At 41.3% G+C, this 6,000-nt stretch overlaps 1 protein-coding gene across 2 annotated transcripts in view; it reads left to right on the top strand.

Annotated features, from left to right (window-relative positions):
* The first annotated feature begins 1,536 nt into the window (after positions 1–1,536).
* The window catches only part of ankrd34ba (ankyrin repeat domain 34Ba), an 11,324-nt gene continuing 6,860 nt past the window's right edge, over positions 1,537–6,000 (top strand). For both annotated transcript variants that reach the window (XR_011179076.1, XM_069166007.1), the window contains exon 1: positions 1,537–1,959. The gene's annotated coding sequence lies outside the window, so the exon portion shown is untranslated. The remainder of the gene's footprint in view (positions 1,960–6,000) is intronic.

The following is a 6,000-nucleotide window of genomic DNA, read 5'->3' as shown; positions in this document are numbered from 1 at the left end:
CGGGGAAACGAAAACCTCGTGTGTTTAGGTGGAAAAAGCACAAGCTCCATGCAGGAGTTTAAAAAAAATATTTTTGATTTTCTTTTTTTTTTACATGAATCATTTTAAACGTTTGTTTTCAGTTGGACTGAAAGGAAACACAGAAATTAGCCACCTCCCAATGTGCATTAGAGACAACGATATTCATGCGCACACGGCGGTTTGTTTGCGTGGATGGCATCTCCACCGTGCTGTGGCAGCACTGAAGGAAAAAAAAGAAAAAAAAAAAGAAAATCGCTTTGGTTTGTTTATTTATTTTGTTTGCAAAATGATGTCCTGCTGTGGGGAAAATTAGCACATAGGGAGGTTAGCCCTGGTATTAAGATGACAAAAAAAAAAAAAAAACAAGCAGCCTTATTAAAAGGATCCAAATCTTCATCATGTGTTGAATGTCGGTTGCTTGCTGCGAGGTGTTCTGCCAAAAGTACCAGGATGTCCAACGACATCCACGCTACTGCGGCTGTTCTGACCCACGATCCTCTGGGGCGGAAGATGCGTCACATCAAGAGCGGGTGGCGCTGATGCTCGGCCCGGTTGCAATCCCCCCCCCCCCCAAAAAAAGGAAGAAGCGGCTTCTTTTTTTTTTTTTTTTTCCATTTACTTCAAATGTCACGCTACAGATCACGACGGATTTAATCAAGAGGGTCAAAGTTCAAGGAGCGTTTCCAATGACGCGACAGTACGTACTTTGTAATTGCCGGTTGCAGTAAAGTAAACGCAGCCGCTATCAGACCGATGCGTGAATATCCGGCTCTGCCTGCAATCTTTGGAGGATTGTCTCCGGTCGTCGCAACCTGCCGGGCGTCGACGACTTGGAGCAGCCTTTAACCAAACCGCCTTTGATCCAACATATACCCGTGGTGTCGCAACTACTTCAACATCGACGCCCTCAGTTACCCCCCCACGCCCCCGCTGGTCGCTGATTGGTCCGGCCTTGAGAGGGGCCGAGCGAACCCCTTCGCGCCAACAGGGTTTTCAGACCGCGTCATCGCCTCGTACGCCGAAGCCGAGCGCGCTAGTCGGGCGGAGGCGGGCGACAACCGGGCAGCGGGTCCGGTCTGACCCAAAAGAGCCACATTCACGGTAAATACTGCAGGTTGAAATAAACCAGAATTCCCCTTTAATAAGGACTCTTCTCGTGTTAAAATACACACAAACTGCAGCCGCTGCTTCTCCTCGTTCTCATCGTTTTTTTTGTCAGTACAATAATTAAGGTAAAAGCACAGGTGCGTACACACTCCCACACACACACACACACACACACACACACACACACACACACACACACACACAGAACAGTTCCTCCAGCACAATTACAACATGTGCCGTCACTCGGCCTCCTTGATGGTTGTCATGGAGATGTCATTGATAAGGTGGACAAAATAATTCTCCTTTCTGCGCGGAACTAAAAAAGAAAAAAAAAAAAAAAGTCCTGCGCGTTCGGCTTCACGGCTTGACGGGCCGCCGCTGCTGAATCAGACCTCCTTTAAACGGAAAGAGAAATCAGACCGCGGCGCGGCGCCGGGTTGCTATAGAGCTTCACCTTGTGCGTTCATCTCTTGTCAACCTATTCTTCCTCTGTGTAACTCTCCTGAGCTGCTGCTGTGGTGATGGATTAACCGTTTCTTGGACCTGCCTGACGACAAGCCTCCCACCACCACCACCACCACCACCACCACCAACACCACCACCACCACCACCCCACACCCCCCACCCCATCTCTTTCCTCCATCTGCGTGTCTCGTCGCGTACTTTTGTCCGAGCAGATAAACACAATCTGGGAAACCTTGACTGCAGCGGCTCCCGTCTCCGCTCACTTAGTGTGACACGCACGAGCGTCAACGCGTTCAGTCGGCCGCGCTGCAACAGGAGAGTAAATGTCTGCAGGAGAGGACGAATCCTGAACCGACCGAAAGCCCGGTGAGTCCCGCAACGGAGACACCAAAGTTTGCAACTTAAATTGAAATGATCGTGATCTTTAAAAACAGAATCTGATCGATGACTCCGAAAGGGAATTTTATAGCACGGGTGACGTTCAGCTCTGAGGCGGTGAACGTGTAATATTTAACCGTGTTGCGTAATGCTGTATTGTCATTTCTGGCAGAAGCTTAAGCACTGAGAGTGGCTCTAACGTGTACACACACGCATGCGCACGCACACGCACACGCACACACTGGTGGTGGTGGTGGTGGTGTCAGTGGGCTCTTCTGCAGGTGGAGTGTCGAGCTAATCCTGTTCAGGTGAAGTGCACTTTTCTGTTGGCAGTCTGCAGGCAGGAAAGCAAAAAGCTGCAGTGCAACGGTGCATGGGCAGATTTCTTTGATTTTTTTTTTCCCCCCTGACCAGCGTAAGTTGTGGATTTATGGGACTTTATGTAGTTAAACTGCTGGTAAATCACATACTTTGTATGTATTTTAAAGGCATTTCATTCATGGCTAAATTAATAAACGCTGTACAAATAGTAAAAAGACCTGAAGAAGAGAAAAGTAGCAAAACTAATCCTTCTTAAAGATAACTATTTTAGCACAGTAGATTAGACTGTACTGGATTTTATATAATTTAATGCTATTAAGCTGCCTTTAAATCACATATTTTCATGCTTTTCATTCACGGTTAAATTATTATACGTTGCACAAATATTAAAAAAAAGAGCTGAAGAAGAGAAAAGTAGCAAAAGTCATCCTCTTACAGTAAATGAACTAGCATAATATAGGACAGTGGATTAGATTCTACCGGATTTTATGTAATTTAATGCTATTAAATTGCCTTTAAATCACATATTTTGATGTATTTCATTCATGGTAATATTATCAAACGTAACGGTCCACCGTTCAGTTTCTGTTAACACACAGACAGTCTTACACTCATAATTTTTCTTCATTTCAAAGCAAGTCATACGTTTTAGTTTATTTTTTTTTTACTCTGTTAAACGACGTTGTTACAGTTCAGTTAGCGTCCACCTGTATTTCTGTTTAAACTTACCTGCAACCCAAGTGGAGAATCAGCAGCATCAATCATAGTCATCCATCCGACGAAGAAACAACCTGCAGATTGTACGGTTTGACATTCAGTCAATATCATTTTATTCTAGATAATTAGACAGTTTGTAGTTATCTTACAATCCTTTAAAACTCTCATTACAAATTTAAATGCTCACAAAACCAGAATACAGAGTTTGTTGTAAAAAAAAAAAAAGTAAAATACTAGTCAAATAAAATGCCACAAGTCAAACGTTTCTGAGGCAGTAAAACTTCCCTTTTAAATCTCTTAAACACCGTCATTTTTTTTTTTTTTTTACAGTTTTTTTATCCACCTCTGTGTGTTTTCATACCGAAGCTACGTTCAGTTGAAGCCGGCATAGAAAAAGAAAAATTCACTCACCTGAGAGAAACTATCAAAACACGTCAGATTCCGGTCCTCCGCCATCGTTAAGCCCCGAAACGCGGCACGTTGTGTCCCGAAAAACGTCAAACGTAACTATTAAACAGTAATACAACGTCATCTCATCTATGTAGCTTCAACACGCAGCCGCGTCATCTGTTTACCTCTCTCCGTCTTGTTTCCCTTTTGACCTCTGCCCCTCTGTCTGCCGGAGTTAGCGCCCCCCTGCGGGCGATCGGGAACACTGCGGCATGAACACTGCACTTGAATTTAATTGTTTCCTGTTAAATTTACGGGGTTCACGTGAGCTTAAATCAGCTTTACCTCAACCGGCTACAACAATCATAAGATTTTTATTTTTTTTTTACAAAAATTCATTACCAAAAATTATACAAAAGTATATCAAAATCTCCATGGAATGCCTTTCAGTCTTCACAGTACTCACACAATTTGGTCTTTACTTCAAATCCCCTTTACATCTTGAGACACTGAAGCTGTAGAAGTAGGCTATGTAGCCATAAGATATGTCCACCCTGTCATGGACATAATCATCACTGTTAAAAATGGGTTTTTTTTGCAATATTAATAAAGAGAAAATTACATTTTCTAAAAGTCCTGATGTCCCTTTTCCCAAACAAGGTTTGTTTCTTTGCTTTTAAAATTATAAATCAAATTTTTTTTTTTAAATGTGTCAACCATCTGTTGTTAAACAAACACATATGGTTTGTTTGTTTTTATTTGTGGAAAAGTGTGATATGTAGATGCGGTTTTCTTTTTTGTATATTGTTGCTGCCCACGTAGCTGCTGAACACACCAGATTATCTATACAGATTTTTAACAGCGTGATGTACCTATTATTTAAACATCAACATGAGTAAGGTGGCACACAAAGCATGTCAAAATATAATTTAGCCCGTTGTACAATGAGCTAATTCATCTGTTAAAAAATGATCATTTTTCCTGCGAAGCCACAGTCTGGATTTTAAGTGTACAATAACTCTGGAGGGTTTTGTACGATCATTTGTTTTTGCAGCATCTGGTGGCGCTACCTTTACCGCCATCCAGAGAGAGCTGTGCAGCCGGCACGACTGCCATCAGGACAAAACAGAGACTTGCATAACTTCAGAGTTGCCTGGTAATCAGACCGCCAGGGCAACAATAAGAACAATAAGAACGAAAGGGCTCTAATGGGTGATTGACCTGTGCAACAGCGCAGGGAAGATTAGTGGAGACCAAATAAGGAGCAGTATGATCAACGGCACACCACCTCCACCTCGTCTGTCAAAAACAGCGCAGCTGGTGTTTGGTCTCTGACGTGTACGGCTGCCAGCAGAAAGACTTCGCTGCTGACGGCAGCAGCAGGATGAAAACACGTCGCCTGCTTGTGTTTAATAAGCCGGTGCATCTGAACTGGATAACGATCGAGAAGTGGGGATGGTCGTGCTCAAATGTGGCAGAAACATTTCTGATCCCAAGACAGCTCAGCTGACGTCTGTGCTGTTATACAAATATATATATATATATATTTAAAAAAAAAAAATGGTATACAAATATTATACAAGAGAAATAATGGTAAATATTGAGAAAAAAAAAAAAAAAAAAACCTGAACTGTAAGTGGTTATATAGGCTATATAACTTTAGTGTGATGCACAACTAGTGACCCACTTTTTTCCTGTCTAATCAAATTTTCCAAAATCAGTTTTGATGCTCCAGTATCTGAGAAAGTGAGTTTATATATACATCTCAAAAAAGATGATAAAAATGTCCTCTAAATCAGAATACAGTGTAAATGAAAACCACCGAACCAGTCCTTCTAACAGCTAACTTCCTAAATCCTAACCAGTCTATCTTAGCGGAGTAGCCTCTGGTGGATTTAATGATTTTAAGTTGATTTAAACCACACACTTTAATGTGTTTAAATCTTAACTTACTCAATTTAGTACAAAAGGACGAGAGATCTGCAGGAAGAGAAAAGAAATAGGCCAATGTCCTTAACTAGGTGATAGCTATGTAGCCTAGTTTAGCAGAATGGCCCATAAATAGTGGATTTCATGCAATTTTATGTGGTTACGCTGCTGTAAATTCCACATTTAAATGTATTTAAATCGTGATTATGTCATGAACCTACCTCATTGGATGTTACGAGAGCTGAACAAGAGTACAAGTAAAACTTGTCCCCCTAAAAGCTAACTTAAGCTTAGCTTAACAGTTTATAGCCTTTGATTCAGATGGAATTAATGTGTTTTATGTGGTTTAACTCGCATAATTTAATGTATTAAATCCGTGGTTAATTGTTCAAATAACTCCCTGGTATGAATGGTAAAGAGTTGAATAAGAATCCAAACTAATCCTTCGAAAAGTTTTTTTTTTTTTTTTTTTTACAGCTAAGATATGTTCTTAAATAATTCACGCCTGGTTTTGGCATGTGGTTTTAAGCAGCTTTTAAAACACATTTTGTTCTAGCTAATCCATGCATTGTCTATTAAACTGGCTATTTGGGACAAAGAGAAGGACAGAAGGGCTTTCAATCAGATTTGATGGTGAAGTTGTCATTGATTAAGAACATAAAACATTGTATT

Source organism: Embiotoca jacksoni, unplaced genomic scaffold, assembly GCF_022577435.1.
Source record: "Embiotoca jacksoni isolate LCO1_2020_lvr unplaced genomic scaffold, fEmbJac1.0.p SCAF_10, whole genome shotgun sequence".
NCBI lineage: Eukaryota > Metazoa > Chordata > Actinopteri > Embiotocidae > Embiotoca > Embiotoca jacksoni.
Note: the sequence above shows the minus strand (reverse complement) of the source record. Positions and strands in the feature narration are given on the sequence as shown.